Below are 27,965 nucleotides of genomic sequence, written 5' to 3'. Positions count from 1 at the left end.
GAGAGGGGGGAACTCCTCCCAAAGAAAAATGGGTCCCTAGGAATGCAAATCCAGACTGGGGAGATGTGGAGACTGAGCTACCGCCGCCCACCATCTCATCCCAGAACCAACAGCAAGAAAATCCCCGGGTTCAAACCCATACTGGGGACTGCCTCCAAAAAGGGGGGGCGGCCCAGAACTGGAACCCGGGGAACCCACAATGGCTCTGATCTCCAGTTGCCAACTTTTTCTTTCAGATTCCCAAGGCTCTCCACAGAATTCTGCCCAAAATTCTTCTCTCGCGATGTCCAAAACCAGAAAGTTAGCCCACCAGTTGTCCAAAAATGTACATTATCTGTGCCCCCTTGAGGAGAAGGAGGGAAGATATTATGCCCCGGTACAAGTACAGGGGCAGGGTACAATCTCGGCACTGGTGGACACTGGATCTCAAGCTACCCTTCTGTCCAGAAGGGCCTTTGATGAACTGAATGCAGGAAGGGGAGAGAATTACCAAATTCCTCTCACCTCACTTCCTGGACAACTCCAGAACTTTGACGGGAAGGAAATTCCCGTCGAGGGGACGGCAGACTTGGACATTAAGATCGGGCGACACAAGTTGAAACACCCGGTCATAGTTGTGACCCCAGAGGGCACCCCATGTTTACTAGGGAATGACCTCCTGAGAAGGTTGTCACCCCTAATAGATTGCGTAAACAAGGTCCTCTGGACCCAGACTAGCCGACCAATAAAATTAAAACAGAGTGTCAACCATGTTAGTTTAAACGGCACCTGCCACATGGTTGAACAAAAATCTGACCAAGTAGAATTTCACTTCCAGAACAACCAGATTCCAGACGTGACAGTAATAGCAGTAGGACAACAGACTGGTGATGGGGGGTCCTCTCTATTTCTGAAAATCAACCTTCCTTCCAGTCTAAAGTGGTATTCCACGCTGGAAGGAAACACTCTGAAATTCTATACTAATCCACAATCTGAAACTCCCACTCCTATAGTCCAGAAAGATGTGAAATCAGCTCAGAGCCTGGCTGATATTCAGCAAATTGGAGAGCAGTTGTTCATCCCTGTTCAGTTAAATGATGGGAAGGACTCTGTTCTCGCTCGAGTGTGTGTGAACAACGGTAAGAGCTTCATCAGCGAAGCCATGTTTCGCCAACTCCCAAAAGATCCAGCCATTCCCACCTTCAAACTGATAGACAAATGGGAAATGGACCTGGAAGCACCTAATTCCAAACATCTCCTGCCAAGCAGGTGTATGCTCAAAATCTCCATTGGCAACAAGAGCATAGTCCACAATTGTTGGGTCGTGCGAGACGTCCCTGCCGCCTTTTACTTAGGCAGTGACATTCTCAATCGCTTTGCCATTAGTTTGGACCTAATAAACTTCAAAGCTTGGTCCCGATTAGCGGATAATCCCATGGGCTTTGATGATCCAGAAAAAGCATTTAGGTCAGCTCAATTGCTACCTTATGCAGTTGAAATTCAGGTAAAAGAGGAAGTCACCATCCCAGAAAGGACCCGACAATTCTCCCTGGAAGTGAAAGTTAAAAGAGGACAATATTTGCAAAACCCTGATGCTTACATACATCTAAATGCTTCTCTCCAACAGCAAGGGTTGGGGGTAAACCCAACACCATTAGTCAACATAGAACATGACACCATTCCAATAGAGGTGGATAACAGCGACTTAAAGAGTATTACTCTAGCCGCAGGCACCATTATTGGAATGGCGGTTGATGACCGACATTTTTCCATCGACTTAGGTAATGAACTGTTAGGACCAATCCCCAAGGACTGTTTTGACAGTGACAGTGAGGACAACACAACACCAGACAGGATTTTTACCCGGCATGGGGGGAACTTCCTGGTGTACACTTCCTGCCCCTATGGTAAGGAAGATGTGACTTGTGACTTCAGGAGGGATGAGGTGATTTTCCAGGTCCATGAGGGCTGCCTTTCCCACCTGAAGCCTCCGGTCCAAATCAGCACTCTAACCAGGGACTTCTCCACCCAGCTGGAGGAGGCCGCTGAAATAGCCAAACCAGAAGTCTTTCCAGGCTTCAGGCAGATGGTGGAAGAGAGAGTCAACCTAGCTGATGCCTGTGTGACTCTGGAACAAAAGCAAAAGTTGAAACAAGTTTTCTTGGATTTCCAAGATCTCTTTGCGGTAGACTCATATGACTGTGGTCGCACTGACATCCACACAACAACAATCCCCACGGACCCTGGCATGACTCCTGTGTTTGTGAAGCAATATCGCTTGCCTCTCGCATCAATGGAGTCCCTTACTGAAATAATTAAGAACCTTGAGTCCCGGGGAATAATCCGTCCAGTCCACAGCACCTTCAATAATCCGGTGCTGGGAATATTGAAGCCAAACGGCCAGTGGAGACTCTGTGCCGACCTCAGGGAGCTCAACAAACGGGTCCATACTTCCCGATGGCCTCTGCCCTACATTGACCAAGGGCTGGCCCAGATCCAGGGGTCACAGGTATTCACTGCAATAGACCTGACCAATGGATACTGGACTGTGCCTGTCAGTAGGGAGGACCAATACAAGCTGGCTTTTACCTTTGGGGGCCAGCAGTACACCTGGACCCGGACTCCCTTCGGATACCTCAACTCCGGCAATGAATTCAACATTTTTCTACACAAGGCCATGCCTGACTTGGGTGCAAGGGGTAACTTGGCTTATGTAGATGATGTCCTCATCAAAAGTTCATCTGTGGAGGAACACATAGCGGAGATCCGTTATGTTCTGACACAGTTGAGGGCCGCCGGAGCAAAACTTTCCTTTCAGAAAGCACAGTGGTGTAGAACCCGTGTTAATTTCTTGGGGCATGAGATTACTCCTCAGGGCCTCTGTCCCCAGGAAAAGAAAGTGGAAGCACTTCAGAAACTGAAAGACCCCACAACTCTGCGGGAACTAAGGAGCCTCCTTGGACTGACTAATTACAGCAGAAAGTTCATTGAGGGCTACGCAGAGATCACCAGACCCCTGATTCATCTCCTGAAGGGGGGGGTCAAGTGGGAATGGGGTCCAGAACAGGCAGAGGCAGTAAAACAACTCAAAAGAAGCCTCTCACAAGCGCCCTGCCTAGCTTACCCTGTCAGAAACAAGGAGTTCTTCCTGGAGACAGGGTTCTCTAATACGTGCTTGACGGCAGTATTATATCAAAAGCATGACAAGGTCAATAAAGTAATCTCCTATGCGAGCAAAACTTTATCCTCGGTGGAGGAGAAATTCAACGATTGTGAGAAGGCACTCCTGGCAACGGTGTGGGCATTGAAGAATTACCGCCCGTTTATCCAGGGGGAACACATCATAGTGGAGACTCCACACCAGCCTCTGCAATATCTCCAAAGTGACAGAATCCGGGCCGGAAATGTGAGTAATTCCCGAATTACTTCCTGGATTCTGTCAATGCAAGGCTTTCCTGTGGAGGTCAGATATGGCCAAAACAAGAAGAGTCCACTCGCGCAAGGTCTGGCTGACTTGCATGATTGTGCCAGAGAAAACTGTCTCGAGGACGAAAGTCTAAAAATAAAGGACAACATGGAGGCATACCTTAATTCCCCCCACAAAGTCTTCGAAGAGGACAAGTGTGAGGGAATGCCCACTGTCTATGTGGATGGATGCTCTTACCATGTTGACAACGACGGGGAGAAAGAACTAGTGGCCGGCGTAGGGAATGCATGGGTGAATGAGTCCCCAGAACCCTCCGCTGGATACAAAATTGGTCCCCGAAGTAGTCAGGTGGCAGAATTGATGGCTGTGCATCAGGCCATCCTCACTGCTGTCCAGCATCAACTCCACGAACTGGTCATAATCACAGATTCGGATTATGTACGGAACGGGTTCGTGGAGCACCTGGTTAATTGGAAAACCAGAGGCATGTTATGTGCTAACAACAAACCCTTGAACCATGGGAAGTTGATCCAAAACATTGATGATCTGGTCACATCGAATGGGATGACCATCTACTGGAAAAAGATCAAGGGTCATTCCAAAGTAGAGGGACCAGACAAAACTGGAAATGACTTAGCTGATCAGCTGGCCAAAACCGGGGCCATCCAAGGGGATCTAATTGAGATTGAGTCCCTGTTGGGGGAAATCCAGGTCACTGCCATCACTAGGTCCCAGACAAATGCTCACAACGACCTCTCAATTGCACAATGGAGCATGGAGACCCCTGATGCTGATTTGATTACCGCTCAGAAGGGCGATCCAATAATTGGTAAATTTTACCAACACCTTGAGGACCCTGAGAACTTTCCCCTGACGGATACCGATTACATTGGGAAAGAGGACCTAAGAGTGTTGATGAAATGTCCAAAAATGTTCCGGATCCAAGACGGTTTGTTGGTAAGGAAATCCAAAGCTGGCCACGATCAGTGGGTGGTTCCTACCTCATTCCGAAGCCTGATGTTAAGTCACGCCCATGATGCGGCCACTGCCGGTCACAGGGGGTTTCACACAACATTGGAAATCTTAAGAGAGGTTGCATACTGGCCACACATGGGCCAGGACCTCAACCAATATTTGAAGGGTTGTCTTGTGTGTGCACAATTTCAGCCGACATCCCTCACACACCGGGCGCCTTTACAAAAGAGGGGAATGACACTGCCATGGTCGGATTTACAAATCGACTTTGTAGGCCCTGTGATTCGCTCGGCTAGGGGGAATAAGTACATGTTGACCGTCACATGCTTGTTTACCAAGTGGGTGGAATGTCTCCCAGCCCCAAACTGCAAGGCAGAAACGGCAGCTGCCTTGATGATTAACCACATCTTTTCCCGTTTTGGTCTACCTCAAAGGATTGAGTCAGACAGAGGTAGCCACTTCACCAGTGAAGTAATGACAAAGATGTGGGAGATACTGGGGGTCAAGAGAAAGTTGCATATTGCTTATAGACCAGCTTCTTCTGGGGCAGTAGAGAGATATAACCGGACAATTGTGAGCATATTAAAGAAGTTTGTGGCAGATTCTGGGCCAAGTTGGGATATCCGATTACCTCTGGTCCTAATGGCCATCAGATCTACCCCTTCATCTGCAACCAAAATGTCACCATTTGAGTTGATGACTGGGCGCAAGATGGTGCTTCCTCAGCATTTGCTCTACAGGACCCAAGAGCAGACACTGATAAATGCCTCCACTACTCATGAGTATGTAGAGAATTTAAGGAAACACCTCCAACATGCTTTTGCTTATGCTCAGCGGAATCTAGAAAGATCGGCTGATAGCATGAAGACCCATTATGACCTGAAAACTTCCAGGAAGGAATATCAGGTGGGAGACCGGGTCTATCTATACAACTTCCAAAGGAACCAGGCCAAGCAGCGCAAATTTTTGCCTACATGGAAGGGACCCTTTGAGATCGTCGATAAGATCTCCCCTGTGGCCTACAAGATCCGCATTCCCAAAGGCGGTTTGGCAGAGGGGGAAGACAAGTGGGTCCACATAAACCAGTTGAAATGTTGACATCCCAGGCACACTCTGCAACAACTGGAGGAATCCTCTGGAATCCTAGCGGGTACTGTATCAGACTAATTCAGTTCCAATCATAAAACATACCACATCTAGTCTCTAAAATACTGTGATTTGTATGAAACTGTCTCTTAGTTATATTGTTTTTTTTCTCAAAATAAGAATGTAATGTTTTGTTATGATGAAATGCATATGCTGCCCCACTATCTCAACAGTGGTGGAAAAAATCTATGAATAGGTATTGCCGCTCTTCCTTTGTCGTCCTAGGAGAAAGAAGACCTTGAGACTGGCCAAGGAGGACGATCCGGAGACCGGGAGCTGAGACGCAACGGGCTCGGGGTACCGCCCAATCTTCCCATCAGGACCGGCGAGGAGAACCGATCGATCAGTACCGGATGGAGAAGAAGATGCTGAACTGTGCCATCTACAGAAGAGGAAGAAGATTATGCGGACAGACCGGTGCATGGGTCAAAACCCTTGTGCACGCGACTCCCCATCGACTCAAATTCTAGGGGCAGTCACGTGGGGGGGGCTTGTTGGGTGTCCTGACCCACGTTTAAGCTATCATGCCACAACATTTGGGGCTGTGGGCTTAGAAAATTCAAGATGGCAGAAAACCCACATGTGCGCCGAAATCCAGGAAAGCTGCGCAGTTTGTGCGCACACTAAAATGGTTGCCTCACTTGCCACCCACCAGTGCGAGAATGAAAGGCCGGGTTGCCATGAGGGAAATGGGTTGCCAAAGGAAAAACAGTAGCGCCGGTTAGCTTCAAAGCGCTTTAAAACCACCATTGGACTACCCGCACAGTAGTCTGAAACCATTGGGAATGGCAATGCTGATTGCCAAATGCAACCTAGAATTGTGGGGAATTCATTTCTTAAATCCCAAAAATGGGTGCAGTACCAGTACTCACCACTATCCAAAAGCCGGCGTTTTAAAACCACTCTGTTTCCCTGAAGGCAAGTCAAAATGCCTATTTTCAAACATTGCAATATGTGCAAAATATTTACTGAACACCAGCAGACATTTGGCAGAATGGAGTTTTGTGTGCCTACAAAATCTGGGAAATGAAGATCATAAGACAAGGTTTATAACAAGACTGGCTGCGCTGTGGATTTCAGCAGTTTAAGTTGCACTGGATTGAAAGACACTAAAAAAAAATCTAAATGTTTAAATTGACTGAGTGACCTACTTTTGAGTGTCACATAGGTTGCAATTGTTTAAATGTCATAGTTTTGCACTTAGAATCAGCATTCTAGCTGCATGTGTAAAATTGCAAGTTAATTTAAAAAGCAACAAATAACATGACAGTAGCTGAAAGTCTGGCTTAAGGAACTTGATTCTGCCTGGCAACTACCCCCATCAGCAGTGAAACTTGAGTCACCACTGTGTTCCCAGGCCAACCTTCCTTTTGCTGCCCACACTAAGGATATGCCATCTATCTGATAATTGAATTACCTGGGCTCTGCAGGAGAGTGAACAAAGCCCTCTTCACTCAGGCAAAGGTTTTTATTACCGCAGTCGTAAAATGTAGCTTCCTCTTGGCAAGAGCTGGGAGGGGCACTGCCTGTGAGAGCAAGCTGGCTTGGCAGAAACTGGAAAGACTGGTTTCTATACCATGTGACCTGGGAAACCACACCCCTTTGGAGCCAGAACATAACTTTAAAAAGATGAATAACTCATAGAGCGGACATGTGAAAATTTTATAAATGATACCATAATTCTTGTGATTTTTCTGCCCACAGTTTAAGAGGTTTTTCGACCCGGTGGCGTGTTCAGGGGGGTGTCAGCGGAAAAGTGGATATAACTCTAAATGTATGCATGTTAAAAATCTGAAACTTCATCAGTTAATGTCCCTACTCCCTGCACACATGTATGTAAAGTTGGGTCAATGTCAGAAATTGCAAAATCAGTTAAAAAGTGAAATATGTGCCATTTCTGAATGCAAGCTCCCAGGAAGAGCAGAGTTTGAACAGGGTATACCTCCTGTAATGCATGATGGGTGCATATGATTTAAAAACAATATGTACCTCTGCAAATATGTATTTGTTTCAAATCTAGATTTGTGTGTAAGTTGACAGGAGGAGTGGACTTTCTGCAGGCTGTAAAATGACATCACTCTGACTCACAGTTCATTCTCCAATCAAGTGACAAATGGAAGTTTGACCAATTAGAAGCTGAGAGAGAGGTAGGGTCAGTGATGCTAGAACACACCCACATTCTAAACACTATACAATAAAAGCAGACAGACAGGACAGATAGAGACCTTCCAAATCCATCTGCAGCGGGACGCTCTGCCGGAAAAATCCATACTTACCTCCATACAACATCCAGAGATCCAGACTTCAAATTCATCAATCTATCCAGAACTAAGAGACCAGGCCAGAGAGAAAGCAGTGCTGTACTAAGAGACCAGACCAGAGAGACCCAGACCAGCAGAGAGAGTGACCAGAGCCCAGTCTAAAACCCTGACCAGATCCGTGATGAGGCCCATTTAATTCAAGAATATAGTGTGAGTACCCAGCAGAACTGTGTAGAACCAATCTCTTAGTTTAAATTCATCTAATTCAATCTATTTAACCTAAGTAGAACTGCCTCCTAGCTGTCACCTGTCATTTCTAGTTGCAAGCTGCACTTGTCATTTTGAGCTTTTGAAATTTGCAAACCCAAAAACGACCTTTATTAAATCGCTCATATCTCCGCGACCGTTTGGGCTAGAGACTTGCAGTAACTTTCCACTGATAGCTTAGAATCGTAGCTTTGAATCGCACCAAGAACCGCATTCCTACCCCTTATAGTTTTACCGCAATCGCGGAACACGCATCCACGAATTTTACCGCGATTTGCAAATTTCTTCACATGTAAAAACTGCTGCTGCTTGCCTTCCATTTGCCAGAAATTCGTTTAACCTGCTAACTATCCCTGCATCATTGCTAGGGTGAGTCTGGACTAATATTAACTAGATACCACTCACCCTGAACCTCTGAAAGGGGAATTAAAAGCAATTTAGCATATTTTTTAAATCATTGCCTGCACATATCAAAGCAATTTGGGCCTGTGTTTTCAAAACTCCTATCTGTGTTTTAAACTTCTGTTGTCCAAGCTTGCCGGGGTGAACTGAATCACATTTGATTGCATTTCTGAGAACTGTGTGTTTCCTTCCATTTCCTTGCCTTGCATCAAGGGGGGGAGGGGATTGCCAGAGAAAAGTGATTACATTGTTTTGTTGAAATCATATTGAGTATTTCTATACTGCATTTCATTCATTGAATATTGCATCCACCTGAGCTTACATAAAGCATTCTGTACCACCTTCTTCTTTTGTTCCTATTCACCTGTGTGCTATCTTATCCATTTCATGTCAACTCATTAGTGATTATAAGAAGTGTGTTAGTGCCAGATTCTCCGTTGTTAATCTTCATCATATCAGATTAAGTGTGCTATTCAATTATTAATTTATTATAAAGTGTGATATATATATATATATTTTAATTTATCAAATAAACCTTTTAAACTTGCAAAACAGAACTACTTCTTGGCTCAGTGGGGTCAGGGGGATTCCAAGAGAGGGGTGTTATATAGGGGTAGTCATCCAGAACGCATGAACTGGACCTAAAGATATATCAATAAGGGTTTTCATTCAGTATTATAGACTAGGCGCTGACTTAGCTGTAGTGTTGAATTGAATCCCCTTACAGTCCGAAGCAGGGTTTGGAACCGACACCTATTCCCGTTAATCAGAAAGGTCCCTATGTTGAAATGATAGTGGGAAATAGAAAGTATCTATTCTTGATAGATACAGGGGCACAGAAGTGTTCCATTGATCATTCTCTGGTTCCAAACATTCCACTGTCAGGGCAAACTTACGTTTCTGTAGGGTTTTCTGGAACACCAGTCGTCAGTCCCGTTTCCTCGCCGGTACCTATTTCTTTGGGTCCCTTTACGGACCACTGTCCATTCCTTTTGACTTCGAATTGTGGAGAGAATTCGCTGGGGTTGAATCTGTTGAAGAAATTAAATGCGGTAATTCATTGTTCTTCTGATGGAGTGCGTTTGACGATTTCACCACAGCAACTTTCTACTCCCAATTCTTGACTAGACCTTTGCCGCCGGAATTTAGTGCTGTTCCAGAGTGTTTATGGGCAACTGACGACAATGATGTCAGTGTTTTTCAAATTGAGCCTGTTAAGATTGTCTTGAAACATGGAGTAAAGCTGCCACATATCCCACAATATAAGATTTTAGTCGAGGGTGAGCAAGCTTTGAAATGCATCGTCTCCGATTTTGTGCATCGAGGGGTGATTGAGGAAATCGCAGGTAGTTTACGCAAAAAAGGCGATAATGCAATTCCTTTTCGTTTCATAATTGATCTACATGCCATCAATAAGATCGTCACTCCACAATTCCCAATTGTGCCTGATGTGACGATGATATTAACTATGATCCTGGCTTCAGCTACTCACTTTAGTGTTGTGGATCTAAAGAATTCTTTCTTTAGTATTCCTATACACAGGGAAAGTAGATACTTGTTCACGTTCACTTTAGGGGGACATTCGTTTACCTTCACCCGTGCACCGCAAGGTTACATGGAAAGTCCTAGCATTTATAGTAGGGCTTTGAAAGAACAGCTTGATACCCTTGAGTTGCCCTCTACGTGTACACTGCTCCAGTATGTTGATGATTTGTTGTTAGCCGTTGACTCAGAGAGCGCTTGTAAGGAGGGCACTGTGTTATTGCTTATTCACCTGGCTAAACATGGACACAAAGCTTTGCTTAAAAAATGTCAATATTTTTGCCAGGAGGTCGCCTATTTAGGCTACCTCCAGTCAAAGGAGGGAAGAAGATTGACGCCTGAACGGATAAAACTAATTTCTAGCATGTCTGTCCCAAATACACAGAAAGAAGTTAGAGCCTTGATAAGTATGGCTTCTTAATGTAGGCAGTGGATCCCCAACTTTTCGTTAACGATTAAGCCAATGTTGGCTCTGATGAAGAAGGGCATTTCTTCACCATTGCCGTGGAACATGGAGCACCAGTGTGCATTTGATTTGCTCAAGACTGCATTGTGCTCGGCACCGGTTTTGGGCACATCAAATTATTAAAAGGCCTTTGTGTTGTTTGTGCATAAATGTGATGGATGTGCTTTGGCTGTATTAATGCAGGAACATGGAGTGAAGAATAGGCCACGCAGTTACTTTTCTTCCGCCCTTGATCATGTAGCATGCGCTTTGCCATGATGTTTGCGAGCTGTCGCTGCTGCTGCATCTGTAAAACAGAGTGAGGGAATGGTCCTAGGCCATGCTTTAACCCTGATGGTACCTCACTCTGTGGATGTTCTACTAAATAGAACTCAAACACAACACCTCACTTCCGGACGGTTTACGAGATATGAATTGATCTTGTTTGCACCACATATTCAAATTAAGAGGTGTTGTGTTCTTAATCCAGCTGAACTCTTACCTTTCCCGCAAGGTACTGCTTGCAGTGACAAAGAGTCACATGATTGCCTTTAAACTACCGAACAAGAGACAAAGGGTAGAATTAATCTAAAAGATATTCCTTTGAACAGCCCACAAGGGGAGCTGTTTGCGATGGCTCCTGCTTCAAACTTCCGGATGGTACATCCACAGCTGCTTATGCAATCACTACATTGAGCACAGTCGTGGAAACCAAGAGAATCATGCATAACTCCGCGCAGGCCGCAGAGATTATAGCATTGACCCGAGCTTGTGAACTTTCCGAAGGGCTTAGGGTAAACATATATACTGACAGTCAGTACGCCTTTGGGGTGGTTCACAATTTCGGCAGACTTTGGTCAGAAAGAGGGTTCTTAACTTCACATGGTACAAAGATCCAGCATGGCTCCCTAATAGTACGACTGCTCTCAGCGCTTGCACTCCCTACTCAGCTGTCGTAAAATGCACAGAACATCAAAGGATTGTAGATAATATAGGAAGAGGGAATGCTTTCGCTGATCAGATAGCTAAACAGACTGCCATCGATCCCTCTGCAGACATGTACACTTCAAGGGAGGCCGTAAATGTCTATGCAATGGATGAGGGTGTTGACTCTGTAAGGGATATCCAAGCCGATGCCACATTAGAAGAGTCTAACAAATGGGCTGAGGGCTTGGGGTAACTCGATGATGATGGGTGTTGGGTGGACAGAGTTGAAGGGAAATGGTTACTTCCTGACACGTACATTAAGATGATGGTTGTTATGGCTCATGGCCCTACACATATATGTGCCCACAAGATCACAAACATGTTGGAAAACGTATGGGTAAATGATAAAATCTCTAAAGTAGCTGAACGTTTTGTTCAGGGGTGCATGATTTGTTTTCAGCATAATGAGGGAAAAAGTACATCAACTCCCAGGGGAAGTTTTGGCACACCTTCTGTCCCCTTCGAGGTTATACACTTTGATTGTATTGAAATGGAACGATGCAATAACCTGAAGTATGTATTAGTTGTCATCTGTGCTTTTAGCAAATGGGTTTAGGATTTTCCTGTTAAAGACGCTACAGCCATGACTACCGCAAAAACGATGTTAAAGGAATATTTCCCGAGGTTCGGGCTGCCTAGAGTCATCTGGTCAGACAATGGTCCACATTTTATCGCTGCTGTAATTCTGCAGATATGCAGGGGATTACAGATCGATAAACGGTTCCATTCGGCCAGACACGCTCAAAGTGCCGGACTAGTGGAAAGACACAACGGCATCATCAAAAACAAGCTTGCTTAGACGTGTGCCGGCACCAAACTAAAATGGCCGGACGCCTTACCGATCGTGTTGTTATCCATGCGTACAACCTCTCAAACTAAGACTGGGCTCTCTCCCTTTGAGGTGGTAATGGGGAGGCCTGCTAATATCTGGAACCTTCTAAAATGTCGTTCTTTGAGAAATGTTGAAAATGTACTTCTTTCAGATTACTGCAGCCAGTTGACTAAAAATTTGTATCTGATTTATCACCAGGTGTGAGAGGCTTTACCTGTTAAGTACGAGGGCCCATGTCACAGTATACATCCAGGGGACTGGGTCCTCACCAAAGCTTTCAAATGATCCTCTTGCCTCACGCCTCACTGGAGGGGCCCACACCAGGTCCTGCTGGTCACACAGATGGCGGTGCGGGTGGCAGGACGAAAACACTGTATCCATGCATCACATGTCAAACGGATTCCACACCCTGTGCCTCATGTAACAGAAGATACAGAACCCCTCACCAGTACTGCAACCAGCGATCCCGAAGCAGTAACTGGCATTGCGAGTGTGTCAGGGATTCTCCCTGATCCTGTGAGGTCTGGGGAAACAGCCATTCCATTCCCACACTCTCCAACCATTTTGTTTCCAGAGGCGATCCCCAATTGTGCCTTTAACCTTACTTCCGTTTATTCGCCGCTTCCAGTGGGAAGTGACGAAATGTTGTTCTTGGATCAATCAGTACCAGGGATCGCACGGTACGATATGCGTTCAAGTAAAATAGACTTACGGCACAGTTCAGCTGTGCACTCTGAGAAGATGAAAAGTTGTCAAGGGCTTGCTTTCTGGCCCGATTAATTCTTTGAAAAAGGGGATTCTGTTGGCTAGGGTTCGTGGAAGTACTAAGAAGATGCTCGGCCTGGATCTCCCCAGCTAAAAACATTGGTGTTTTTTCGTTTGAAGACTACAATGCCTGCAACCGCCCCCGCTTGTTTGTAAAATGGAAAAGACTGTGTGACCAGCTACGGGAATGAACATTTGCCTAAGTGGGCCCTGAAAACGTACTTCTGCGCTGTGATAATGTTATTTGGTTTTATAATAGTTATTGTTTTAGGATTCTGGTATCTAGAAGAAGTACATCCGCTTGAAAATGGGTTGCCGACTGTTTCTACTGTTTCTACTCCTTTCGTGCACCTGCACAATCTCCTAGGGACTCTCAGCATAGACAGAGATATCATAACAACACGCTACTACTTATCTTGAATGCTACACATGATATCTTTAACAAGTCCAACTGTTGGGTCTGCTCGCATTTGCCGCAACACAGGGATAAGGGGCTAGGTTGGTATATTCATCCTCTACCTTTGACAACTGCATGTTGTGCTTCTCTTGGAGCACTATTCTTTGGGTGCTGGAACGATATCATCTCGGGGAACTTTGATGGGACTAATTTGAACCAGTTCAAAAAAAGTGTTCTGACTACCTTGGGATGCTTGCTCTTCGCAAATAGGAGTAAGCCTAATGTTGCTTCTATTAGGCCTTCTGATACACTGTCTCGTCCTTTTCAATCTTTGATCTCTTTCAAAATGGCTCCCATAGGCAATAAGGATGCCATGCCTCCTTCATACACTGTTAACCATAGCCCCGATTCAGTTTCTTTCTGCATACAGAGGAATGGCACTCAATCAATGGGTGATTTTAAAGGTTGCGCCAACGTTGCGAATTTGACTGGGGAAGACAGACCTTTGTATGTAGGGGAACCTGTCTACTTTGTTTGCGGTAAAGTAGCATTTCCATGGTTACCCAGGGATTGGCAGGGAACTTGTTATTTAGGGATACTGTTACCCGGGGTATTGAGAGCCAGTACTGTGGAGGTTTCAAAGGCTTGTCCACAGCGGGGCGAGGATGGTGACACTTCAGTGCAAATTCTGGGAGATGTAACTAAGTCCTACCAATAATGAATTCTGAAGACATCAGGAGACCAGCGAGAGTACTGGAGAGAACCATCAACCGGACCACTGACATACTCTATAATATGACGTTAGAACAGAAAGCAATAAGATTGGTAGCGCTTCAGAACCGGATGGCATTAGATGTCATCCTGGCTGAACGTGGAGGGGTATATAAATTAGTGGGGTCCGCTTGCTGTGTTTTCGTCCCAGACTCCTCCCCAACTATTTTCAAAGCAATACAGAACTTGATTGTCTTAAGTTCAGAAGTGCATGTACCTGAAGGGAACTGGGATCTTAGCGCCTGGTTCTGGAATTTCTTGCGATCTTGGGGTTGGAAGCTACTCTCTGTCTTGTTGATCATTTTACGAATCTAGTTGTTTCTTTGTTGCTGTATACAGTGTCTTCCTGGTATATGTTCGTTGTTAGGGGGATGTTGCGCACAGGCAATGGGTACATTAGGACACACGGTATACACAGATAAGAACTCCAATGAATATGTGTTGAAGGAAATCCTGGTAACCGATCTAATGGCATTTGATATCTATGATAGTGATTCAGGGTGTATGGACATTGAAATGTGGAGCTACTCATAAGGTGACTAAAAATAGTTTAGCAATTGGCTTAGGCCAAAAGGAGGGTTTGTCGAACGAGAAATCATATCATACCACTTTTACTGTATATATTGGCCTAAGTCCAGTCGCTCTGCGAGGAAATCCGCGTTGCAAGGTCTTAACCTTAGATCAGTAATAGCCGCCATTTTAGGTTCATCCGCCATTTTAGATTCTCTCTCTAAAGTCACCCTGTGTTCTAAGATGGTGGACAATGTCGTTTTGAATGTAACATGGTTGTCTTGACCCCTGTGTACAAGTTAATGTATAAACTGCCTGCAGGCCAAATGTTAGGGTCATGAATTGAGACCTTGTCCTTCATTGACCTTTGTATAGAGGATTACCTGAGCCAACAAAGCTAATCCACGAGCACATGTTGAACATAATGCAGTCAAATACTGAAATGTGAACACTTGTTTAAACTGCATTGTATAAAGATATATGCGAAGGATCAATGTGAAAACCGAAGACATACTGTTGCTATTGTAACTTGTTGTGAATGTATTAGGAATAATCCATGAACATATAGATGCATGAATTAAGGCATGAACTCGGCACAAACCCTAGATCTGTGATGTATTAACTTGCAGGTGGGCTGGACATCATGTTTTGGACTGTATAAAAGGTGTGACTAATCTAATGTACAGTCCCACTCACTGAGCACACCGAACAGAGCTGGAGTTCGCTGTGTTGTAATGAGGGCCTGATAGCTATCTGTTGCTTTGTCCTTTGAAACTGTTCAGTATAGAATAAAGATCTCTGTATCTTTTTTGTAACCGCGTTTGGTGTATTTCCTTTTGGGGTACTCAGCCTCAATATATTCTTTTTGCTTTCACAAGCTGGGATACACTATTTGGTGTGTCTCATTGGGACACTCGGGTTTAGGTAAATTGCAATACAGGGAGTTCTACAATGAAGTTTTGTTTTATTTCTTCAGTACATTTTATTTCCAATAAAACTAAAATAAAAGATAAAAAATCACGAGACTTGCCTCCATTACATTAATAGAATCCCTATTCTCCTTCATGAATTGTTAGAAGCAGTTGTCATTGGGGACACTACGTTAGGTTTTTTAAAGTGTTAGTTTTGGAAAAATGTGTCTTGTTTCTTGCTGTGGTTTAAAATAAATATAAAGAGAAGTGCAAATAAAAAGAGAAATAAAACTTTTTCAGAAATTACTGAGAATAATCAACATTGGGGCTCATTATGAGTTGGCTCATATATGGGAAAAGTGCCGGTAATACCGTTTACTGTCACTTTTATCAGACAAGCCAAGTAAGAGTGTCCTGGAACACAGTTTCCAGAATTACCAGTGCTGGTATCAATATATTCAGGATTACCGGCACAGGTATTACGGCCCAGAAAATACTGGATGTGACGGCATATTCCAAGCTTGGATTTTCTGGTAATACTGGCTGATATTTGCCAGTATTACAGTCACAATCTTGTCACCAGTAATACCGGAATGCCAGTATTCCTGTTTCCGGCAGAGGTGATGTGCGCGCATCCGTGTACTCATAGTACACTGGTAATTCCAGCGCTCGCCCTACCAGTAATGGTAATACCTGCACAAGTTGATTGCATGAAGGTCCAGAAAGCCTGTGTTGCTTGTTTCTGTTTCTTAAATCTGTAAAGCATTGTGTTGCATTTAAGTGAAAACTCAATCCATATTTTAGTGTTCATACGTTTTTGGTGTTGTTGTCCAAACATTGAGGGGTATATTATTATTATTATGTTTATGATTATTATTATATGTATTATAATTATTACTTTTATTATTAGTAGTAGTTTTACGACTGCTGTTACATGTGATGTACTGCAATGTCTACCAATAGGAATATAGGAAGGATCCAAGTTCAATTGCGTGAGAATTTCACTAAATGTTCCCTCCTGCAGTGACATGATCTTCACGTGCATGTTAAACTTGCTTGCCTGTTGCTGTTTCATACAAAAAGATCGTTTTTAAAACTATTTCTACCGTTTATCTGAGGTACAATTATTCAACAATTCCTTTAGTTGAGTACAGTAAGTTAAGATTACCCTAATGCAAGGATTCAATGAAAGGCTTGAAGTCTGACCAGTTAATATTAAAATACACAATATTAGTTGCACATTTTCCACCCCAAGGACACTTGATGGAACGATATTTTCAAAACGCTCTCAATAACTACTTTCGAATGCCACACTTGATACAAAACATTATTGTTACGCTTATTATTGCATGTGAAACAATTATTACCATACATTCTGAATCATTTCTGAAAAATTGTTATATTGAGATAGAACCTTGAACTCCACCTCAGAAAAAAAGAAGAATCTATGAAGGTGTGACAACAATAGAAACTAATACTGCGCTTGTGGCAATCTGTGACTACAGATTCAAGGGCACTTAATACATGGATGAGTCAGTGCATTGGGTTAGTTGTTGACTTCAGTTTCACGGAAACGTCCAGAAAATGAAGAAAGCTGAGAAGTGTTTTTAGTTCGCAAAGCTGAAAGACTTGTTTTTTTTTCTGCAATCCATATCATGTTGCTCGTAAAAGAAATGTATAGTTCTCCTGACACAAAAACTCATACGATCTCTCAGTTTATTCTTAATGCGATATCTGCAAAGAATTATAAACAATTATGGAATACGTGTTTCCATATGTAGATTTGGTGCAATTTATAGACTCCCATTAAACATGGGATGAGACAAATGGAAGGATCATTGACATCAAGTGTCATTTTCTTCTCAGGAGCACAGAAAATGTTCTTTCTGAGGAAAGACCTCTATGGAAAAGCACGTTCTACCTCAATATTGTAAGCATCACTTACATTATTGACATCTATGATGCTCTGAACAGAACCTAGACAAAAACCAAATGTCGAAGATTCCTTTCTTATATGGGCCCACCAGCAAGTTCATTTTCCTGAGTTTTAGTAAACTAATTTCATCAGGTAAGGTTTTGATAACATCTTTAATTCATATACAGCTGCGCATTTTCCAGTAAACATAGTGGTCATATACCACATGCAATCATGTGTTGCTATTGATTGGTTAGGATCCCAGCTCTTTTTTTATCATTCAGCGGTATATAAACTGAGTGTATTTTAAAATGTTCAGTGGTAGCACCTGTTATGTATAGCATAAAGCTGCAGGAGCATTCAGTACTTAAAACACACATAGCCTAATTCATGGAACATTTTGCATTGCAAAAATGACTATGCAGTGACTTTGCACTGCAAAAATAAACTTTGCACAATTCCATGAATCAGAGTTTGTTTCAGCGGTGCAAAATCACTTTTCTGCAGTGCAAAATCATTTTTCAGCAGTGCAAAGTCACTTTGAACCATGCAGAAAATTCCATGAATCGGGCTCATTGAAAAAATCAATACCTTTGACTGTTGTATGGTGAAAATGCTTATTTTCTTAATTCACGTACACAGACACACACAGGCAGGTGGTGGACTACTGCTCTCATTACAGGGTTGCAGGAAATCCCGCTGATAGGCACTGGGTTTCCGGCAAACTCATAACAGCCAGACCACCGCCTGATATCCCGGTGCCACCGGGATATCCCAAGTGGCAGCGTTAAAGGTTATTCCCCATTCCCTTGGAGTCCTGTCGGACTCCATGAAAATGGGGACACAGAAGCACCAGTACCGTTGCTTATGGTGCCAGTGCTTCCGTGACAACCATGCCAGTAGGGGTCTGAAAACATGGCAGGTCAGGTCTGTTGCGGGATCTGAGGCCCCTACCGGCATCATTGTAATATGGCAGTCCGGAATTTCTATACCATCATACTTGCAATGATGCCAATCTCTAGAGGTAAGTAGAAAGAGAGTGGAGTGGGTATAAAAGGGTGGATAAATATATGTTCTTGTGAAGACTGATGAATGACAATGAGGGAGGATGTGTGAATGAATGATTATGAGGATAGATGAATGCTGGAGGATTTTGTGCTGAAGGGATGAATTTGAGAAAAGAATTGGTAAAAAGACAAACAATGTATATGTAGTTCTATAGGGTCCACATGAAAAAATCCAATATATATCAAGACACCACCAATAGATGGTAGCATTTTGCAACATATTTCTTATTAATATGACTCCAATATATTCCAGTAGTGTAAAATATTTTCTTGATGCTGCACCCAAAATAAATGCAGCCATTGCCCTATGAATTATTTTGTTAATATTGGACCCACAATATATGGCAGAATTCTCACTGTAAATCACTTTCTTGGTGCTGCACAAACAACATTAAATACAGACATTTCTGCTGTAAATGACTGTGTTGACATTGTCCCACAATGTATGGCTTCACTCCCACTGTACATCAGGATGCTGCACTCCTACTATATACAAATGGTACCATGAACAAACTCGCTCGTGTGATCCTGTATCCACAATAAATGCCAGCACATATACCATATATGATTTTGATGTAATTCCCACAATTTATCTGAACATTGCCAGAGTAAATCACTTGAATGTTTCATGAAACATATATGCCAACATTGGCACATTAAACATTTCAGAATCGTTGCCGCCAATATATGCTTAGACTTCCAAAGTAAATCACTTTCATGAACCTTTGCCCATAATTTATGAAAGTATTCCCAATGTATCTCACAATAATGATTCTGCATCCACAATATATACAGGCATTGCCACTGTAAATCACTGTGATTACGGTGTGCCCAACAATCTGTGCAAATGTCACCCCTTTAAACCACTTTCACAATGCTGCACTCACAATATATGGCAACATTCATATTTCAAATCATGTTTGTGCAGATATTATATGTTGGCATTATCACTGTAAATCTCTTTGATGATTCCTTTTAATCTTTTTCGTGATGCCTTGCCCAAAATATATGCCAGTATTGCCACGATATATCACTTACATAATGGTGGTGCCCACACACTTGCACACATGCCCTCAGTTACACACACACACACACACTCACACACACACACACACATACATACTCACTCACTCACTCACTCACTCACTCACTCACTCACTCACTCACTCACTCACATGAATGCACATGAACGAACAAGCACACACATGCATATAGACACAAATAAATCACTCTGAGGTGCACACACTCATCTAAACACTTGCAAGTACACTGTCATGCACACAACACATACATACATCTGCTCATACATACAAGCACAAATACATTCACTCACACACAGACATTTATTAAAACTCTCACACACAAACACACCTCCTCAGAGGCATTCTCCCTTTCCTTACCTTGCTCCACAAACTCAATATCTCAAGAGCTCTGGTTCTCTCTAGGACCAAATTATGCAACATCCTCTTCCTTATTCTGCCTCTTTCCTCACTCCACCATCATCAAAGAATCCAGTATAGGACTGCATGATGTATCATTGGCGTCAAGCCCAATGACTGCATCTCTCCAGCAATATAATCTCTTTATTGGCTCAGTGTTGCTGAAAGGATCAAATCCAAGACTCTATACATCATCCACAAGGCTTTCTGGAGCCTGGAACCACACTACATCCAACTCTATGGGCCTCATTACGACCATGGATGTAGCCATGCTGCTATTTATGGCATGGCTACCCCCATACCGGGTACAAGGTCCGCGTTCCCTGAATGGGGAAATACCAGGCCATTCCAACCTTGGAGTGCCCAGTATTTCCCCATTCAGGGAACCCAGACCCGGTACATCCCCAATCCCATTTGAGCCCCAATAGGGTTCATTGGTGTTATAGCCAGCAGATGCCTCGGGTCGCCTTATACAGTCACACACACACACGCACACAGAGTAATACCCCGAGACACGTCTGATGCTGGTGAAGTCCCGGCGGCAACTGCCATTCGGGACGCATTTATTTAAACAGCGCATGTGTGAGCCCAAATGAGGCTCACGCATGCGTAAATGCGAATCCCCCGTAACATCCCTCCTTTTCTTTAAACAGAAACAAGTCACAAAATGGTACATAACCAGGACTCAACGTGAGTCACTCAAGCCAGTGTGCTATCGGCTCAGTCCCCTGAGTCCATGATGTGGTCTTTGAATCGCACTGGTGCGGGCTCCCCCTCCCTGTCGGCCTCGGGGATGCCTCCTCATGCTTCTGGCTCTGAATTCTCTTCCAGCGACCTTTCCGTGGGATTCAAGTGTACTTTCTTGAAAAATTATTTGTTTCGGGTTACTGTTCCCCTTTCATTTGCTGCTGTTATCATCAACCCTTTTACATGAGTCACTGTCCAGGGATGTGGCTCATACGTGACTGACAATGTCGGTTCTTGATCAGCACAGTGTCACCCACAGCCACCTCTTTTTCCTGTAGGCTTCTCCTCTCGCTCTCCTTCTGATTCCTGGTCGCTCCTTCCTGCCTGACCCAGGCATCATCGATCAAGCCTGGCGCTCGTCCTTCCAGTTCAGGGAGGAGCACTCTGGGGCAGCATCCAAACATGGCTTCAGCTGGGGAGACCCCCGTCGATTGATGGGGAGTGGTTCTGTATTCTCGCAAGAATTCAAACAGGTTTCTTCTCAGATCCCCCCCTCCATTCGCCGAGATCCGAAATATTTTGTTCAATGTCCTCATAAATCTCTCTGCCTCCCCGTTCGCCCTCCCCGTTCGCCCTGGGCCATAGGGGTGTTACCTTCCTGTGTTGTATCCCCCTCTCCTCCATGTACTTCGCGAACTGACTCACCGTGAACGGGGGCCCATTGTCTGTGCACAGGATGGTCGGGAACCCATGTGTTGCAAACATTTTCTCGAGGGCCAGAATGATGTGATCGCACGCAGTGGTGTCTACCAGCTCTACTTCAGGGTACCTCGACCACTGGTCCACGATGGCCAGGAAGTACATCCCTCTGCCTGTTGAGCCAAAGTCAGCGTGTACAGTCCCCCAGGGGAGTTCACTTCTGTCCATAGATTTGATGAGGGGCGCCCTTTCTGCTGGGCTTGTCGCCTGACACTATAAGCATCTCTGCACGTGCCCCTCCACCCGGTCTTCCAGGTCTGGAAACCACACCATTGGTCTCAGTCTAGCCTTTGTCTTCGCCGACCCCTGATGACCTGTATGAGTGAGTTTGAGTACTCTGGGCACCAGTGCATTGGGAACGACTATCTGTCTGCCCCACAGGAGTAGGCCGTATTCTGAGATCGAGACTGCATCTCTCACTTTTCCAGATCTCCTGTAGATCCTTTGCACTCTCCTTTCCCACCTGGCGTTGTTATTCAGGACTGCCTTCCATTTACCACTCCGGATGGCCGCCTAGATCACTTTGAACATTTCATCTTCATTGGATGCCACTGGCGACAGCCTCTCTTAACAGTGCCACTGGCATGGCCGCTTCCACGATGTTGTGTATGATTTCCTGAAAGGCCACAATCTCCCCTTGGCCTTGCTCCCATTTGTTATTTGGGTGGCGGGACAGGTAGTCAGCGGGGTTGTTCGTTCCGGGCCTATACAGGAGCTTCACCCCATATTCTATGAGTGACAGCATCCAGCGTTCAATGCGTGGTGGAGGTTTTGATGGCGCCCCGGCCATGATGGGGATGAGGGGTTTGTGGTCGGTGACTACAACCACTGGCTTCCCAAGGATGTAGAGGCGGAAGTACCGGCAGCCCCACAGAATTGCAATCGCCTCTCGCTCGATTTGGGAATATCTCCTTTCCGTCTCTGAATGGGGAGGATGCAAACAATGTGCCTGTTAATTGTTTGCATCCTGGTCTGCTTGCTGGACCCACTAAGGACGCCTAGTAATGAGGCGGTATGGGATATCGGGGCCTGCAGCTCTACCCGTTAACCCCCTACCACCAGGGTCGTAATGATGTCCTATGTCTTTAAACACCTCATTGCTAGAACTCTTCAGTCATCTAGCACGAACTCTCTGCAAGTCAGATGTTTCTCTGAGCAGAGAGTGGGGGGTAGAACTCTTTCCTTGGCAGGAGCCTCCCTCTGGAAATGGCCTTCCTGCCGCTCTTCGTCTTGAGCCGGACCTCTTAAAATGTCCAGATGCTTCTCAAGACTTTCCTTTTCTCCTCCTCCTTCCCCCACCACCCAACATGCTAGCTCCACCTGCCTCTATGACTGGTGGCCTGTTCCCATCATGAGCCTTACTGGGGCAGGCCCTCCTTTGACCAGTCTCCCCGCTTATCCATACCAGCACTTGCCCTTGGGCACCTTTCCCGGCTGGCCTACTGAGTCTGGTCCACCTCCCCTTCCTCACACTAATTTACCCCTATACCTTTTGCCTGAGCACTTGTCCTCTGTGGCCTCCCATAGCACTTATCCAGTCCCTTGGTCTACCCCTTGCACTTCTCCCTCACCCTCACCTTGCAAGTCCTGCCCTGCTATTGCACTTGCACGATCTGAATGTCACACGTCCTAGTAGGACCATTATTGTTATTCCTCCCCTGCGCCCCCCACACTTGTCTTTTGGTGACTGAAAATAACTTTTGATGTATATGTTCCCTACAAATGCTCAATAAATAAAATAAAGAAACACACAGTCACACAAACACACACTTCAGGACATGCAAAACATACAAAACATGCATGCATGGAAACACTTTTAAACATACCTTATCTAGAAGCTTCCAGTGCATGGCACCAGGTCATTTGGAGACCAGCTACTGCAGACCAACGTTCTGGTTCAAGGCAAGGGTTTATAGCGGGATCTGGGCAGTTTCGTTCGATTCCTGGCAAGGGGACCAAAAAAAAAGGAGATGGGGAAGCCCCTGGGAAAAATACAGATGGGTTCATGTGGTTGTCCCCAATGTGTACATGAAAAATAAGGCTAAGGTAGTGGGAAGTGGCCACAAAAGAGCATACCTCAAGTTTACACAATTAGTAAAACCAAGGCCCACCATTTGAGGAGCAGCATGGGCAGTCCTTGGGCCATCTGCACAAATGGTGCCAGAGATATGAAAAAAGAGCCAAAAAGAGGATGGAACTGGGGAGTGGGTGGGGCAGCTCGACAACACAGGGGGGGGGCCAAGAGCAGGAGGGGTTGCAAGGGATGCCAGCTGATCCGACACGTGGCAGCAGGGGCATGGAATGGAAGAGTGCTAACCTAGCATTGGCAATCTTTTGGAGCAAGCAGTGCCTTGCTCTGATTGGAGTGACAGGAGAATTCAATCAATCAGGCTAAACCTGATACTGTCTTGTTCAGGTCTGGCTCTGGCCCAGATTGTATGAATGCTCTACAGAAAGGAAACAGCAAGCCAAACTACGTGCTCAAATCCAAACTCTGATGTACATAGGGATATTTACTTTGACTAAGTTGTCTTTGCCATCTTTCAGGAAAAAATAAAAATAGCTCATTATAGCGAAATGCTATTTGAGATTGCCATATTATTTTGTAGCATCTCTGTTTTAGGTATAAGGTCAATAATTACTGTTTATAAATGTGATACCTTTCTGAAAAATTGTTTTGTGCTTTATGCCAATGGAACACATTGTTATTATTTGTGCGTCAAGCGGCATGTTATGAACTACAACAGAAGACCAGGGCACATTCATAATGTCAGCAGTATCTCATCTGCAATATTTTCCAAATGATTTCCATTCCGCCTAGTGTTTCAGAAAGTTTCATTATCATTAAAAAGACATGGTGATAGGTCAAAGTGGGATATTAGACGCAGATATAAGGTGTTTACGGAAAACAAATCTAACTTATCAGGCATAACAGGCCACTAGAAAATGTTTACTCAGCAAGCTGCCCTAATGTAAACACACCAATCATTCACTGAACGCTTCTCCTTCCAATTCCATAATTCTAAAAGCAATTGAAATCTGCTGTGTACAGGAGCACTAAATAAATTTCGCTGTGCCTCTTAGAAAAAAGCAGGACATTTTTAAGAGGCAGATTACTATTAATTATGGATGCATCTCTGGTTTATTAAGCTGTTTAATAAGACACATTTATATGAAACAAGCATTAATTAAAGATGCAGACAGTTTGATGTGTATATGTGCTCTATGTTGAAAAGAGAATGTGCAAGAGGCAGTCGAACATTAATTTTATACAGGAATTTAAAATGATTGCAGAGTTTACAGCCAGTGTTGTAAACAGGGACGAGTGTCATCACGTTTGGTGTATGGATGAGAAAAAAATGATCCGATGCCTGTGAAGGGCAAGGTCTGGTTGCAAAGTCATCCTTATGTCTACATTAAAGGATCTTCAGACTGAGAACGCGGAGGAGAAATGTGGAAATAAATTGGTGCACTGGCCTTTCATATTTATTCATAGTACATTAGGTATTTCAGCTTTATAAGGCACCAGATTTGCATGTGCAATATGCCTGCATGTATGGCAGGTGTATATGCTTGCATGTATGTCAGGTGTCTGTAACCTTTGGCTCTACAAATGCTTTGGAATACAACTCCAATCAACCCTAGCCAGCCTAGTCAAAGTGAAGTAAGCACTTCCCACTGCTTACTTTCACCCTTAAGTCTCAGCATCCTCAACCATCGGTCACTCCATTCATATGCTCTCTCTGCACAGACATGCATTGGCTGCTGCCCAAATGGAGGCGTGCGCACCCTTATGCAGACCTGCAACTCTACCTCTTCGCCCTGAACTCTCTCAAGTCCAATCTTGATAGAGTGAAAAGGGAATTCTACCTAACCCTCCAAACATCCTCACCATTTACAGGGCACTCTAAACTCACTCTGCAATCCTCCTCAGTCTATGACTATCAACTCCACTCTCACAGCTAATGACCTAGCTGAATACTTTGCTGCAAACATTTCAAAAATTAGAGACTCTCTCCTGACTTTCCTCGCACTCCCTCCTCCTATATTTTACACTCCTCCTACTCTACCATCATCCTCTGCCTCCAGATTCCAATTTAGTCATACTAATACTGATGAACTGCTATCTCTGTTGGTGAAGGCTAAACCCTCTTGTGCCACATCAGACTCTCTTCGTCCTCAACTAGTCAAGCCTATTGCCCCAACACGGGCCTCTCACCGTGCTGAACTCTTCAACCTGTCCTTCGACTCGGCTTGCTTTCCCTCTGTTTTTAAAACATCCATGGTCATCCCTCTCCTAACAAGCATGGGGCTGACCCAAACCTACCGGCTAAATTTCGCCCTGTGTCTCTCCTTCCACCCTACCTTACAGTGCTCAAAAGCGCTGTGCTCATCCATCTAAGCAATTTCTTAGACATCCACAACCCTCAATACCCCCTACAAGCAGGTTTTTGCTCCTATCACTCCACAGAAATGCTCTCATGAATGTGTCCAACTGCATCGCCTCTGCTAAGCACTCAAACATATCCTCTATCCTCATTCTCCTTGACTGGTCTGCTGTCTTTGACACTGTTGATCACGCATATCTCCTTAATACTCTCTTTCTTGGAATTTGCCGTCAAGCTCTTGCCTGTATTGAATCCTACCTTGCACCTCACCAATTATCTGTCCCAGCAAATACTCTCAAATCACTCCTCTAAATGTTGGTGTTCCACAAAGCTCTGTCTTAGGTCTGCACCTCTTTATACTCTCCACTTCTGCTTTTGGGGCACTAATCTCCTCCTTTAGGTTCTCGTACCAACTCTTCGCGGTCGACACCCAAATCTTCTTCTTTTTTCCTGAACTCTCCTCTGATCTCTCTATAAAAATGTCCAAAGGTGTCTCTGCCATTAAATATTGGATCGCTTTGCACTCGCTGATATTAAACTCAAAACAGAGGTACTCTTCTTTCCTGTCAAAAGCTCTCTCTTCCTCTGCCTATCCAGTTCCCACATGACACTCTCACCTACTCTTCTTCAGCTAGAAACCTCAGCATAATCTATGAACCTTCCCCCACCTTCTCTACTTTCATCTCCAAAACTGGAAAAGCAGCTCACTTCAACTGCCTGAATATTAGGGAAATCAGGCACTGAATATTAGGGAAATCAGGCACCTCCTTCCTTTCAACACTGCCAAGCATCTCTTAACCACTCTTGTCCTCTCTAAACTGCACTACTGTGTCATCATCCTTTTTGGTTTCTCCAACTTTGCTACCAGGACTCTCTTTGAACTCCCTCACTTTACACATACTTCTGCGTGATTATGCAAAACATGGCCATATTTAAATGTCTTCCCTTGGTTCACAAATCTATCCATGGTACGGCACCACTGTATTGATCCTCTACAATCCAACTCGATAAGCCTTCTCATAATCTCCCCTTTTACTCGTTGACTACCCTTGTGGCTCCTCAACCCCCGTACTTCCAATCACTTCCGCTCTTTCTCTCTTCTTGATCCACTTGCATGGAATTCTCCTCCCCAGGACATCCACATGGATTTGTTCAACACCAAACTAAAAGCCTACCTCCTCGCCTCTGAGTTAACCTCTTAACCTAACTCTCATCTTCCTGATAGCTAACATGTTTCCCTCGCCTATAACCTGCCTCTGTCTCTCAGTTCATCTGCCTCCATTCTAGCACTTCACACATGATGTTCATGTCCTGAGCACAGCTGGCTATACGGGCTACCTATTTATGTATTGTCCCCGGTCACTGTTCCATTTACTCCCCTCCCTAATGTTTCAGAATATCCCTCAAACTCACCCCATTGTAAGAAGCTCTCTGCTTCCTGTCAAATCTGATTTTGTGATCAAAAGAGCATTGTTTCTCCTGTATATAAATAAAATAAATAAATTAAATAAAAGGATCATGGAAGTCACAGTGCAAAACATCTGGAGAGCCACAGGTAGCAGACCACGTATGTATGGAATGTATCTATTGCAAGCCTTGCTAGGAAGCAGCTGAGATTTGTGCAAAGATTCATATGAGGTTTACTCAAGTTCCGACACCTCGAGGTCGCTTGTGGCAGTTTTGTGGGATGACACGTTGTGGAAGTCTTGCAGGATGACAGGAGGCATGGGCAGATTTATGCACTTTAATGTATCTGGAGCTTCCAGAGAGCTCCTTGAAAAGAAGGGTTTACGTTCTTTGCTGGTTTAGTATAACCTCAGCTACCCCAATAGCAAATATCCTAGGCCTAAAATATGGACTCCAAATGTGAACCTTCCAAGCACAATAAAGAACTAAGCACACCCTTGAAGCATTTGTGGCTTTCTTTGCATGGTTTAAAGCATCCATGTGACATTTAAGTGTAAAATAACACAAATACAGCCTCTTTACGAACCCCCAGGCCCTGGAAGTGCCATGATCAGCCAAACATTTAACTCACCATTACTGGTTCAAAACTCAGCCAGGGAGCAACAAGGCACATTTAATTTTCTGCT

The sequence above is a fragment of the Ambystoma mexicanum genome, chromosome 2p (assembly GCF_040938575.1).
Source record: "Ambystoma mexicanum isolate Mex_15411 chromosome 2p, UKY_AmexF1_1, whole genome shotgun sequence".
Lineage (NCBI taxonomy): Eukaryota > Metazoa > Chordata > Amphibia > Caudata > Ambystomatidae > Ambystoma > Ambystoma mexicanum.
This window is presented reverse-complemented; position numbering follows the sequence as displayed.